At 39.8% G+C, this 15,048-nt stretch overlaps 1 protein-coding gene across 4 annotated transcripts in view; it reads left to right on the top strand.

The window, feature by feature from the left end:
• Positions 1-15,048, top strand: part of PALS2 (protein associated with LIN7 2, MAGUK family member) — a 56,072-nt gene that overhangs the window by 3,069 nt on the left and 37,955 nt on the right. The window contains exon 1 of one of the 4 annotated variants that reach the window (XM_042817295.1): positions 14,487-14,628. The exons of the other annotated variants lie outside the window; for them this stretch is intronic. The gene's annotated coding sequence lies outside the window, so the exon portion shown is untranslated. Of the gene's footprint in view, positions 1-14,486; positions 14,629-15,048 lie in introns of those variants that run through there. 4 annotated transcript variants of the gene reach the window in all.

The raw sequence follows: 15,048 nt of genomic DNA, 5'->3' as shown, positions 1-15,048 counted from the left end.
GAAGCTTAAATTATATGGTCTGTGTTCTGTGTTTAAGGTAAAAACAGATAAGAGTTGACTCACCCTGGTTTGAGAAATTGACTGAGTAGTAATTGTGTTACAAGATAAAGAAAAGTATCTGCTGCAGAAGGCATACTGTAGCATGGACAGATGGGTTCTCAACACCTGGTGCACCTGAACTTGCTTTTTGCTGCCCGTTCTTTCTGTTGCTTTGACTTGGCTTTGAATGAGATGTTCGTGTTTTTCTCCCGAGGAAAGAAGAGGCAGTAGAGGAGGTGAAGCGTGAGAGGAAGCCAAACAGCTCTCTGCAGTGGTACACAGCCTATGTTATGTGAACTCAGTGCCGCGCAAACTGAAGTGTGTTTGGCCTTGCATTAGTGGTGAAAAATGACTTCTTAGAACTGTCTTGCAACCAGAGCGGCACAGACAACACTGGGGTCATTTGTGTGGAAGGATGAGGTGGAATATGATCACAGGATGAAAAGCGAGCCTGTGGGAATGTAGTTTTAGTGTCCTCCACAATAGAAAATACTCATAATGTGAAGAAAAACTGAACTTGGCTAAGTCTTACAGGTGAGAGGCAGGCTGAAATACAGACAAGCAGGCCACAGGTGCTGCTGGAGGAACGTAATGGTTTGTTTTCGTGGACATGAAGCTATCAGTGTGACCTTTTTGTCACGGGACAGATAGTAGGCAGTGATTGCCTCAGAGCTTCAATTTGATGTAGGATTTCAGTTCAGTGTGTGCCATCAAGAAGGCAGTGCCAGGTAGCTGGGCCAGTCACTGGCTTTGGCTAACTCGGTACAGGTGTGCCTAAAATCTTTCTAACCTGAGCTCAGCAAAATGTTAGAAGAATGGTTCGGGTTCAGTTGTGAGGGAGGCAGTTAAGGCCACTTCAAAGTTAAGGTTTTATTTGGTTCCTTGGTCATTATTGCTAACCATCAAGTTTATCTCAGGTAAGCTATGACATCATGATGTTACTATGCCATTCTGTGGCTCAAAAATTTCTTTTTGACAGAATAAAGGAAGCCTGAATTATTTAGTCATGGCTGATGTCATTCTTACAAGAATAACTGACATGAAAAAGAGGTTGAGAGAGGTGTTTTTCTTATGAAAGCATTTACCTTGCTATTTTGTGTTGGTTAGTAATGAGTAGTATCATAGCTGTGTTAAATAAGTAAAATAAAACATTGAAAGTTGAAGATTCTCTATTCATGTTCAATTACTGAAGATTGAAACATTGAAGATTCTTATGTTTAATTATTTTCAAGATGTTTGTGGTTTTGTTGTTCATTTGTTTTTAAAAAAGAGTGTTACATGTTGAAAATGCTCCATGTTAACAGTTCTGTGTGTTTAACCCATGTCAGTTGTCTAAAGAACTCGTCCTAACATTAATGTCTGGCTCTCATGAAAACAGTGGAAGCCAGTAAGATATTGCAAGTAGGTGACTTTTCACATTTATTGGCAGCAAATGTTATGTGAGAAATGACTTAGATGTGCTATTTGGAATATACTGACTTAGGCAACCGTTTGAGAATAGGAACCTTATGAAATCCATGCTGACCTTGGGGAAATTCAGTAATTTCCACAAACTTTTTCTGGTAGAGTGGAGAGGAGAACTGGTTCTCAGCATCTCTCACTGGTACCTTGCTGTAATGGCTTGTGCATATCTGCATTTCAAAGGATCAAATTAATATTGCAGTTGAATTCACTTTTCCAGTAGGTGGAGACACAGCTGTTGATTCCAAAGTATCTTTAGTCTTTATCTGTTTATTCCAAACATTTTTCTCAAAATACTTTCCAAATAATGAAAATTAGAAGGTAAGAGAAAAACTTTAAGATCATTTCATTTAAGCCTCTTTGCTGAGGTAATGTTGGCGTTCAAGTGTCATTTCTGTAGTAAGAGTAGCTACTCAAATAGTTTGTTTTTAGCTTTCTAATTAAAGCTTTATCTCCACCCACTGGACAAATGTGCATTAATGAAAAGTTAAGGGGATATCACTTTAAATACCTAAACATGGGATAGAGGAAAGTAGATTGAGGGTAAATAGGCAGGGTAAGTAGACTGAGGGTAAACAGCATCAAGCTTTTTGTTATGGCTAATAACGTAATGTGGGGGAGAACTCAAGTAGGTCTGTGCTTAGTGAAAGGAAAAATGTTTCAGTCATTCAAGGTTGTTATTATGTACTTCCATTTATGTTTTATTTTTTAATATTTGATTCCATGTTCATTTCTTTGTTACCAATCTGATGGTTGGAGATAGGTATGCAATAGTCAAATGGAAGCCTTTGTGTATTTTGTATTTAAGACATCTCAGCAACTTTCTGTGTGGCAGTTCTTTTATTTAACAAGTCAGTGGGCCAATTGGTAAGTCAGCCTTTACATGCCTTCTTATTAAGATTCCTCCCCATGCCTTTCCTGATCCACTGTTGGAGGTTCACAGAAGTCTTTTTGGCAAGATGAAACTGCTTATCCAGCAGAAGTTCTAAAACTGGGGGGACAAACTGCAGCCTAGCAAATGAATGGAATGAAAAGTTTTTCACCTTTCCAAGCAATTCTGGCTTAACAGTGTACTGCACTGTTGTGCTGTAGCAACGCTGCATTGCTGGTTAGAAATTACTTGAACGGTCCTAAGTTTCCTGTAGTCATACTGCTTCTCACAGCTTCGCTTTCATCTTTTGTGTCAGTAGAAGAGCAGGAGGAGGTGTAATTAACAATTGAAAGTTCAATTATGCATTCATTGGTAAAGAACATGCTGGCAGGGAGAAACTGTTAAATGAAACGTATTGTTTATATGACTGGAAGGCAGTCATCTGAATGCAAATCATGCAGATAGTTGCTTTTTCTTTGTGAATCTGCTGAGATGGTTTTGCTGTTTACATCGGATTTGGTAAATGAGGGCAAACTGGGATGAGCAGTAGTTGACTTGGTCAGCTCTGATCAGTGAAGCTCTACATGGATTTGTTCAGTGCAGTAGAGGAGCAACTTCCCAAAGCACTTGATGTAATTGGCGTTTGTCAGATGCGATCCTCTCTCTGAGGATACTGTTCTATTTCGTGTACGCTGCTGTGTGCGCTATTGAAAGCGATATTCAGGGGAAGCTTCATTTTGAAGTGAGATGCTGGTGATGTTTGGGCTGGCTCTGTGGTTTTTCATTCTTTGACGACTCTCGAGGGTGGCCCATTTGCCTCCAAGACAAAATTGAACCTTTGCATGAACCTGTTGTGTAAGAAGTTGCCCATCCTATCTTTTGATGCTAGCTCTGTGATTTTGTGTCTTGGCTCGATAGTGGTAAGATGGTCTAAAGCAGACTCACTATTTTTTGGTAGCCAGATCTACTGGGTTTCAAACAACACTTCTCTAGCATTACTTGGTCTCACAGAGGACAGCTGTAGTTGAGTTGCTGCTCTTGCCTGCTGGGATAGTGTCCGTTTCTTGCTGCCCCTGTCTGGGCAGTTTTGAGGACAGACCCTAAATGCACTAAAAGAAACATTAGGAAAGGCATAGGAGGGCACTGAGTCGGCCATCGAGTTCTTTTAATTTTTACATGTAATTACATAGGAAAAAATTACATGTGATTACACCCTGCCCTCAAGTTACAAGTCTTTGGGATGAAGACAGCGTTGGAAGTCGTAGCTACTGGAATGGGAGAGTGACTGAAGGTGCGCGCTGGTGAGAAGGTGAGACGTTTGGGCGCTTGCAAGGAGCGGGAAGATGGTGTTGGGTCGATTCTGTTCCGGCTCGGAGCAGGAGGTGAGAAGGCCGGCCGGAGCCCCCGCCGTGTCTCGGTGGAAATGTGGCCCGAGCGCTCCCTCTGCTGGCCGCGCCGTGGCAGCGGAGCCGGCTGGCTGCCCGTGCGCTCCGTGCAGGCGCAGCCAGTGCTGCTCAGCGGTAAGCGCCTCAACGCTTTGAAGAAATGCGCTGTAGCCAAAACTTGGTACTTTTCAGAATCTTGGTCTGATGAATTGGATTTAACAAGGATTCTTCCGTCCGAGTAGAGTTTTGCTTGGGGAGGTCACTGCGTTCTCTTTGCTGGAACTTTTTTTATTACTCTTTGCTGGGAACATGCTAGTTTACTGCTAAAGGGAATTTATTGGCTGTGAATTGAAGGGTATGCGTTGAACGGGGAAATCGTGGCAAATAGCTCTGGAAACAGCATGGCCTACATTAACAGCAGCAGAACACGCTACTGCAGGCCAGGAAAGCTGTAAGCAGCAACAGAAAAACTGTTGAACGGAGTTCAGAAAGAAGTACTGCATTGGTACTAATGAATGAGGAATGGAAAAGAGGTGGGCTGACTTCAGCAGCTGGACTCCTATGCTAACAAAGTGGAAGATGTCAGATGTATAGACCTGAGTTATGTGATAATTACAAGAGAGGTAAATGCTTCATACCTGATTCAAAGCCTCTGGTGTTTCACATCATTTCTTTCTAGCTGTCCAGAACTTGAGCTTCTGGAATCCAGAAAATCCTAGAAAATCTAGAGTTTTTGTAGATAAGACATAAGTCTAGAACCTTGTTTGACTGTGCATCTTATTTTTTTTTGTAAAGATGCCCAAACTATTTTGTGACACTTTTGTGTCACAATGGGACTGTCAGAATAGTGCTGTTAGGTCTTGCTGTAAATGGATACGTAGTTGGATTAAAACTCTTTTTGTGGACCAGTAGGAAAGCCAGAGGTTATAAGAATATACTGTGGAGTTTGTTTTGCTTTTAGGTAATCTCATTTGTAAGGTACTGCTCAAAGCCTGTAGGGAAACGCCCAGTGGAACCAGTAGGAGTTTTTCTTCGGAGTTGTGAGGATTGGTCTAATTACAGATTTGGAAAAAGTGCCTTTGCAAGAAGTTCCCCAAACACAGCTATTTGTTTTGGAATGAAAACTCATAAGGAAAAGTGGAACTTTGTATTCATTCATAGGTGACTTCTGGGTCTCTGTGACTGTACTCGCTACACGTATCTGATACACGCCAAAGAAGCCCATTACTCAGAACGTATACTCTTGTACTCAAAATTCTTTTCTCAGTCTTCATGGCATTATGAAACTTATACACATTTCAAAATTTAAAAAAAGAAAATAATCCTTTGGGCCTCCCCACCCCAGGCGTAAGTGATTTTACTTTACAAATGTAATTACTGTACTTCCAGAAGGTAATCTCTCTGGACAGCCATAGACTAGTTTGAATTAGATTACTGTTTTTTTTTCTTCAGGGCAAGTTCTGAGTTTTATTTTTCTGTAATTAATTCAAAATTCAGTTCGCTTTTAATGCTTGCTACTCTTCCTTCTTTCTTGACTAGCATTGCTAAAGATACCTGTATTTTAAAGGTTACATTAATTTATGGTCTTATTAGTAGAGTTTCTTAATTTGCAAATATCAGAAATATTTACTTAATAAGCTGAGTAAGCAAACTAAATCAGTTTTGATTTTCAAGTAAGTCTAGCTAAAGTGATGCTTTTGTCAGATCTGGATCTGACAAACTGAAGTAGTTTGGTAAGAAGCTGTGTGAACAAAATATGTCATTTCTTTTTACCTCTATTACGAAGTCTAGGGACATAAAGATGTTAGTATGAACTAAATAGAGGAAAGGGGTTAGTCTTTGGAAAGAACAGTCAAGAAAATGTTTTCCCCATTTTTGTTCATGAGCTTCAGCAGGAAGGATAGTTCTCTGGGTAGCTGACTGTGAGCCGTGATGGGAAAATAATTCTGAAGTACTTGTATATACCTTTATATAAGTGGCCTGTTTATATTTGGTTTTAATTGGTTTCAAAAGTAGCTGTGCATTTAACTGCTTAACAGGGAAATCTGCAAAGATGAATATGTGTGAACCTTGTTGGAGAGTACAGTGCTGCTTTGAAATAGGCAGAAGGAAAATTCTGTCATTCTCTGGTGTAAAGACATTCTGTAGTCAGAACATGGGTAGAGGCAGTCCATCTTAATTCTGTAGCTGGCATCTGCTGTCACAGTGCAGGAACATTATATGTTCGTGCAAGTTATTTTTTGCTAAATGCAACATTAGTGGATGAAACTGTTTCTACTTGCATTGTTGGTGAAGTCCTGCAGCCTAGCACATAATACGTTACAAACTTGAAAGTATTTGCTCTTTAATAAGGTAAGTGTTCAAATGATAAAGAGTTTTCATTGGATCAAGCCAAAGGTCCATCTAACTCCATATCTTACTTCCAACATGCAGTGCAGCTTCTGAAACCATCAGAATCTGTTGGGAGCTCTTTTTAACATTATTTCTGAATAGTTTTTTCAAGAAGACAAAAGAGAAGCTGTAACGTGTTTATTTTGGATGTGTGTGTCTCTTGATAAGGGAGAGCTGGGGCCAGAACATATAGTGTCTGAATAGCCTTAAATTCAGCTTCCAGATAAAGAAGAGTGTAACTGTTCCCAAGTATCTAAATACTATTAACAACAAACTTTGGAGAAATTTCTTTATGCTAATCTACAGCAGTGGCAGAATGCAGAATTTAGTGTGTTTTTCATAACTAAAATAACATCTTATGTAATTACCCTGGGTCTACACATGACCAACTTCCAAAGAGATTTGATCTTTTTTTTTGGTGGGGATTGGAAACTAAGGCAGAGAAAAGACTGACAGTGCTGAAGGCGCGCAACTGAAAATTTCCAGAAAGAAAGTCCACCTAGTGGGCAGCAAAGGCAATGCATCTGCTGCTCTGCTTTTTTCTTTTTTTTTTTTTTTTTTTTAACATGAGTCACTGGGCAGCAAATGTAAATCCAAAAGGATAATCTAAAACACTGCATGCGAGTAAGCAGCTGTAGGAGTGGCTGCCTGTGAGGAAAGAATTCCAAATTACTAATGCTGCTCTAAAGAAAGACCCTGCAAGACCTCGCTTCTTCATTTTTTGCTCAATGTTGTTACCTATCTGTCTGAACAGAATGGGATTGTTATGATTAATAGGCTGGAGCAAGCAGTCAGTCCATTAAATGTTCTTTAAAAATACATGTTTGTTATGTTTGTGTTTGTACACATATACTCACAGGTATACATATATAGTGGATTTTTTTATATAGTATTTTATATACATGTTAAGAATATGTGCAAACATATATATGTGTAAAAAAAAACAACAGAGCTCTTGTCTTTAAAGAAAAAGCCCAGTATTCATAACCTGTCCAGGAAGGAAACCTCAGGAGAGGTTCAGGTTGGATGTAGGAAAAACATTATTCTCTGCTGGAGTGGTGCTGCAGTGGCACAGGCTGCCCGGGGAGGTGGTGAGTCAAGTGTCCCTGGGGGTGTTCAAGAACCATGGAGATGTGGCACTGAGGGACGTGGTCAGTGGGCATGGTGGGGATGAACTGACAGTTGGACTGCATGATCTTAGAGGTCTTTTCCAACCTTAATGATTGTATGAAAGTATAAAAAGGAACTAAGCGTACAAGTTATTTTCCCAAAGCAATCTCCCAGAGTCTAGATAATGTGTAACTTGAGGATGTTTTAAACTGGATTTGTTTTGTGGACTGTTCATTTTATTTATGTGGTATACTTTCACTATTCATGATGCTTCCATGCAAAACTAGTTCAACTTCTTCCTGGATGGGTATTCATACATAATTTGCTGTTGTGCACTGGAGATCTATTTGACTAAACATGAGAAACTCTTATCCTGGATTACTCTTTAGTTTCTTTAAATAATTGATATGGATTTTCTCTGCAGCACTTGCTAACTGAGATGTGATATCTGTATCTATGTAGCCTACTATGAGGACTGAGCCTGTACTGGTTTCCATTTTGGTAATAGAGCTGGAGGTAAGTTTGCAACAGATTAATGATTACCCATATATGTAACTTAGGAAACATGTCAGGCTGACAAGATGTCTCATGGATTTTGTTGTCATTGACTATTGCTGCCTTATGATGTGCCCAGTTGAAACAGCAGAAGGATACTTAGCCTCCAAGTGCAGGAGCCTGTTTGCCTGTTTACCTGCTCTTCAGAAACCTGTCTGTTGCTGTAGTACTTCTTTCTTCTCAACACATCTTCCACACAGGCATCCTGTGTGTGAGGTGGACCTAGCCTTGGCTTATATCTTTGTGTAGTTTTAAAGGCTCTCTTGTGCCACAGAATCACAGAATGGCCAGGGTTGGAAGGGTCCTCAAGGATCATGAATCTCCAACCCCCCGCCACATGCAGGGCCACCAACCTCCCCATTTAATACTAGACCAGGCTGCCCAGGGCCCCATCCAACCTGGCCTTGAACACCTCCAGGGACAGGGCATCCACAACCTCTCCGGGCAGCCTGCTCCAGCACCTCACCACTCTCTCTGTAAAGAATTTCCCCCTGACATCCAACCCAAATCTTCCCTCCCTCAATTTAAAACCATTTCCCCTTGTTCTGCTATTATCTACCCTTTCAAAGAGTTGATTCCCCTCCTGTTTGTAGGCTCCCTTTAGGTACTGAAAGGCTGCAATGAGGTCACCCCACAGCCTTCTTTTGTCCAGGCTGATCAAGCCCAGCTCCCTCAGTCTGTCTTCACAGGGGAGGTGCTCCAGTCCCCTGGTCATCTTTGTGCCACAGGTGTGTTTTTAATGAACACAAAATGATGCAGTGTGGTGGGGTTAGTCGATCATTTTAGTAGTTTGAGTTTTGGATTGGTGGGTCATAAAGTCCTGCATGAACCTACTGTGCTCAGAAACCATTGTGCTTATAATGGTGGTCATCTGAAGCAAGAGAAATACTCCTTTAAGTTTGTCTGGCAGTACTGTGCTCGGAAGCAGGTTTTTCAATCATCCTGTAGAAACGCATGGACAGTAAGGAAACAATCATCTGTTTCAGTTTGCTGTGATCAAATAAAAAAAAGCAAGAAAAACATTCTTCCTGAAGTTCATCCTTATGTTTTCCTGTATTTAGACTCAACCTCTTTACGGTAAGGATGAGGGAACACTGGAAGAGGATGCCCATGGAGGTGGTGGAGTCTCCTGTGGAGATACTCAAGACCCATGGATGCCCACCTGTAAGCCTGCTATAGGGAACCTTCATTGGCACAGAGGTTGGACTCAGTGATCTCTTGAGGTCCCTTCCAACACCTAGAATTCTGTGATTCTGTGTAACTATAGCAGCTGGCTTATCTTTCACTTTAATCGTTCTGCAGGCAACTAGCAGTTTGATACGCTCAGTATTGTTTGGGAAACACTTCCATTTTTATAGTAACACGTGGTGACTTCTAAGATGCCAGAAAATACGTTTTTGTAAGTTCTTGGTTTAGTCTTCTGATGCAACTGAAAAGGTTGGAGATAGGAATTCTAGAGCATCTGGTGTTAAAGGTGAACAGGAAATGTACTTTGATCAGTGAAATCAGCCTGATATGAGATCTTAGAACCCGACCAGTGGTTGCTGTACAAAATAGAGCCATAGTGTTATAGAAATAGTTTCTACTACCTGTGGGAATATGATGACGTTGACCCAGAGAGACAGGGCTTTTTTTTACCCTCTTTGCTTTTCAGCAAAGTCCCATTTTCATGCTTATTGACAAAAGTCAAAGTTCTTGTGTTTAATCCCTTCATTGGTCAGTGGAAGAAAGAAGCAGCACCCCAACAAATATGCTAAAAAATATTTTTTCAAGGAGACGTTCTTACTGCCTTTGAACAAGAAATGTCACTGGCAAAACTGTAGTTTGGGATAAGTGGAATATATTCTATGTAAGTTCTCAGCCTTGACGTAAGTTGTCAAGTGTATGAAAGTACCAGTGGTTCAGTTACCAAGAACAAGATTAGACTTCTTGAAGTGCTCTTTCTTCTTGGGATAAGACATTTTGATTGTATTGGATAAAACAAATAGTCCTTTTTTAAGTTTATAAGTAATACAGCAGCTGAAATTGCACTAGAAGGTCAAGTGTTCCTCTAACCGTTGATTGTCGCTGAGAGAAGTGACAATGTTATATCTATTCCATTCTCAAAATAGCTGAATTTGATCTTCTGAAAGTAAGGGCCATGTAGAGGTGTTTTTTCTCTTAGTGGAGTAACATAATCTTGGGAAGAAAACTGAGGTGAAATGCAACATGCATATACTTCTTGTATAGAAGTGGGGTGGGAAGCAAATGGGAAGTAGTAAAAATTTCAGCAAATATTCTCTAGAATTACTAGGTTATCTGTAATCAAGACTGAAGTCCTACTAAAGCTTTTATTGCATTGTTTTTAGAATTAATTGGCAACTTCTGCCTGAGTTAACTGGATGAAAAAAGGCAAAAAAAGTGAAGAGTCATCAAGACTATAAAAATACTGGCCATTTGTTAAAATAGGATTTAAACATGTTAGGCAGATCTCCAAATGTCTGTAGCACAGATTGTTTTTAATCAAAATACTTATCCTTCTAGTTGCAGCTAAGAAGCCATTTTGATTTTAGCTTCCACACTGTTTCCTAAGAATTTAGGTGTACTTTGGAAATAGGAGAGTTTTCTTAGGTAAACAGAAATAAGCAATGAATGGAAGGATAGTTGATAGCATTTTATTAGGGATATATTGGTATGAATAACCTTTGAGAACCAAGTGGGTTAATCAGGACTTACTTGCGCTATGTGACATTTCACAGATTGAAGTTAAATGTGTGCAAATACCTCATCAGCTTCTCTTGAGGGGATCTGAATGTAAACCTCAGAATGAACTTTCCATTCAGTAATTCGCTTCCTTCTTTTTTGCTCATTTTCTCTGGCCTAATTCTCAGAAACAACTGTAGTGAATACCTTAACTTTGGAGTCACTGGAAGTACTTATCTGCTTGCAGCTGAGCATACACTTACATCTTTTCAGCAATATTTAGCAAGAACTCATGCCTCCTATGGAATCTCACTTCCTACTAATACTGTCTAAAGAATTGTTTTTTTAAGACGGTAGTCTGAAATGATGATACGTGGTGACAAATTGAACCCTAAGCTTTTGGGAGCCTGTGCAGTCAGCATAATGTAATTGTTCTTGTAGAAATGCCAGGCTATATACATGGAGACAGGTGGAGCAGATGGCAGTCCCATTTGAGTGCTCCCCTTCCCAGCATAGTGAAAGCACTCTTTTTCAGTGCTAGACTGTACAAAAAGGACAGTTGTGTTTCCTGTGCCATCAGTTGGAACGTGCTGTAGGCTATGATACATTTGTTTTTTTCCTTCTCAGCCACTCCTTCTACTGTATCTAGTTTTAATAACTTCATCATAATGTATTATTTTCTTTCTAGTCTCTTTCTGCCTTTTATTTAATAGAATTTGAAATTATTCACTGCTAAATAGCTGTCCAGGGCTCTGGGGCCTCAAGCACAGTTTTACTCTCTGTGTTAGAGGTGACCAGCTTCTTCAGTTTGTACTAGGGTTTAACTTCTGGGTGAATATTGTATGCACTTATGGTGGGTGGAGAGAGTATGAGCACATACATTTGTGTAATAGCTTGTATAACTTCGAAGTGCACAAAGCAGATGGCTGCAAAAAAACCACCACAGATAATCTTAGACTAAGACCATCTTGAATTGCTGCATCCCAGTGATGATCAAACTCACAAAAATGTTTTCCATCCCTCCCAAATGTCTTATCAGTGAAAACTTCCGAAGGATTTAAATCAGCCAGATCTTTTATTGGAAGCTTCTTTGTAGTAGGTATCAAAAATAACACATCTCTTAAGTTTGTTTTGGGTGCTTTTATTGTACTGTGTGTCTTTTCTGGAATCTATATCCCCTCCTTGAAGAATATAGAACACTGTGTGGTACATTAGCTTTGTTAGCACACTGGATTCAGCTGTGGGTAATTCAAGCATGTTGTTTGTCCCGAGGTAATCAGTGGATTTGCTAATACTTAATTTTATTTGAACTCAGTTTTATTTGAACTCCCTACTTGTAGGAACAGAGAAGACTGTCACCTCTTTAGAAGGCTGACACCTTTAGAAAGAGGTGTAAAATCCATTGGCATTAAACTCAATTTAGTGCTTATGGTAAAAAATCTGAATTGCTGATTCTGAATCATAGTGCAGATGTCCAGTCTTGTCTTTGGATGTCTGCATGTCTAGTTGCTTCCTACACTTCCTTCTCTTCCTTTAGTCCAGTGTATGCTGATAATATAGGCGAGGGGAGTTACATGGAGAGCGAGGATGGGTTTACAGATTCCATCACTGTAAAAAATGGTTACCAGGCACATGGGACCAAGAAATTGCAATGCACCTTGGTGTATGCTGCCTGAGCTTGATAAATATGCTCACAATTCATTCATTAAGTGTGCACGCATACACACGTGTGTCCACACAAATGCACACGCTCAAAATAAAATAAATTTGAGCATGTAAAATTTCAAGTAATTGCATTTTGAATTCCAAGTAATTACAATCTGTTAAAAATATTCACAAGACTATTTAATTCTCAATCTTTTTGGCCTTGATTTAATCCTATGTCGAGCCGAAAAATGATGCATACTTGATAGTATCTTTTTCCTTCATAGCCCTTATTGCCCACTGTACTGGACAGGAAGATTGTAATTTGAAAAATGAAATTTTAAATATAGAGACTTAGCTTTTTTTTTTTTTTTTAACCAGTGCTGCAGGAGCTATTTTCAGACCAGTCTCTCTGGTATTAAAAAGTAAGTGTTGATTCCTTCTGTGTGAAAGCTGGCCTACGTGGGTCTGAAAACTTATGCTGAGGAGTGATGTGGTGTTTAAATCCTGACACTGTTTAGAAAAACAGACGTTCTGCCAGCACTCCTGCAGTTGAGAAGGCCTCTTTCATGTTTCAGCTGCTTCAGACACTGAATGCAAATTCCTTCTTACGGAATCAAGTGCCATTGCTATTTGCTACCATGGCAAGTTTCTATAGAGAAATCCCTGGTGCCATCAGTAAGCTTGATTCATGGAAATGATATTGTATTAATGGGAAAAAAAAATTCAAGCAGTGTACTGTACTATTATTGCTGCTAAATGCTCTTCTAAATTGCATGTTATTAAAGGAGTTTCAACATGACACTCTGCTCCTTTTAATGGCTCCCTATGTGCAGACAAGCACTGTGATGTGGACCAGTTATCCAGTGAGTGGTTGGGTGACTGAGCTTGCACTTTTATTGCTCTGCCATTGGATTTGTCCACGGATGATGTTCTGGCTATCTGCATGTAGTTTATTTATATCCATTTTCTCAAGCTATTTTTCCCTCCCCAGCTGTGCCAGAAAGCAAACTGAGGTCTGGCTTTGCACACACATGTGGGTTATGTATAGCATGCTTGCAGCTGAGCTGCTGGAATCTGTTAATTAAGAGAAGTGTGTGCTCAAGCTGCTTAGAAATTGCAGCTGCTTTTTGATGAGGGGACTGCTGGCCAGTCTCAGTCTCGAATGTTAGTCTTGGTTCTTCCACCCCATGACCAGTGCAGTGTGTGAAGGTATGCTGCAGGCCATGCTAACATACATGGTGTCCTAAAAGTTGAAGCAGAATTCAGATTTCATAGAATCATAGAATATCTAGAGTTGGAAAGGACTCATAAGGAGCACTGAGTCCAACTCCTGGCTCCACACAGGATGACCCAAAAATTAGACCAAATGTTTGGGAGTGTTGTCTGAATGCTTCTTGAACTCTTGTAAGCTCAATAGTGAGATGACTGCCCTGGAGACCCTCTTCCAGTGCCCTGCAACCTTTCTATTTGTGTTTTATTTCTATTTCCTTTACCAATGTAGAGGAAAATCAATGAAAAATAGAGATTTCGAGGGAGTGGGGAAAAGGGAGTGGGACCAAAGAAAACCAGCAAAACCAATCAAACAGATTGATTTGCTTTTTTTGAAGAGGGATTTGCACTTTCTGAAAATGCATAATCTCATAGACTAGGTTTTGTTTCAGGCCTTTCAAAATGATGGGGAAAAATAAGGTCGTTTAACTTCAATGCTGAATTTGCAGTAGCCAATGACTACTTCATCTATTTGATTCTTGCTTCTTTTATGTTCTGTATGGCCAATATAGCTGGTCAATATAGTACCTGTTTTCCATTTCCAGTAGCTATGATTGTTATGAATGACTTTTCATCTTGTAACATCCAGAAAACACTGAGTATTTTAGCATTATGGAAGAAGACATCATTGCCCTTTTAAGTTCACTCAAGATAACTTCATGTTAAATTATTCCACAATCTTAGAGTTAGTTCTGTCCAAAAAACCAATTTATCCACAGGAGGGTACATTGCTCTCTTTTTATATATCTCTCAGGCCCAATACACTTCTGGTAAAGAGGAATTTAATGGGGAGTATAATAAGCAGAAACTACTGTGGATGGGACTGACTGCCCTGAGAACTCATTTAGTGTGATGAAACAGTCCTCTTAACTGCCATGCTGAAGACAGTTGGCAAAGCAATTACTCTTCTAGGTCAAGACCCTGGCTTCATAAAACCTTCTTGTGGAAAAGCCGAAACATGAAATTATTTATCTGTTGCAGTGGGATTCCAAAACTGGGGATGGAGAAGAGTTATAGTACCTAACTTGCTGTTTCTGATTTTGCATAGGGGGATTTTAACTGGCTATTTTGAGAGTCTTCTCCACTTTTTTGTTGATGGACTTATATTCTAAGTCATTCTGACTACTGATACTGAAGTCACTCACTGGGCCTGGAAACTTGTGCAAATTTGAGAGATTCCATAGCCAAAAAACCAATGGGGATCATCACTCTATGAAGGTACTGCTTGAACTAACATCTGTCTCTCTCCTCTCTTCCCACCCCAACCTTCTCTGAGACCCCTGAGCAGTAGAACTGAGGGTCAAAGACAAGAAAGTCAGACAGCTTTTACTATGCCACTGTAAATGGGATCGAAGATAGCATACACGGATGTGTGTGAGCTGTTTTAAAGAAACAGCAATTTGAGTTTGCAGATTAGAAAGAAATGATCTTGAAGTTTCTTTAAATTTCTTCCTCTCTGTAGTTTTTCTCATGTTTCAGACTATGGACAATTTGATAGTGATGTCACTTTAAAATGAAAGCATGTTATGAAAGAGGTCATGAAGCCTTGATAGACTGTATTCTTTGATTAAGTTCTGCAGTGCTGTGGACTGTCCAAGATGGAAAGTTTAGCTACCTTTGCATTTACCAGAATCTCTT

Source organism: Centrocercus urophasianus, unplaced genomic scaffold, assembly GCF_019232065.1.
Source record: "Centrocercus urophasianus isolate 14NV4802_14NV808 unplaced genomic scaffold, USGS_Curo_1.0 seq_16, whole genome shotgun sequence".
Classification (NCBI taxonomy): domain Eukaryota; kingdom Metazoa; phylum Chordata; class Aves; order Galliformes; family Phasianidae; genus Centrocercus; species Centrocercus urophasianus.
The sequence above is the reverse complement of the archived record's forward strand: the minus strand, read 5'-3'. Positions and strand labels throughout refer to the sequence as shown.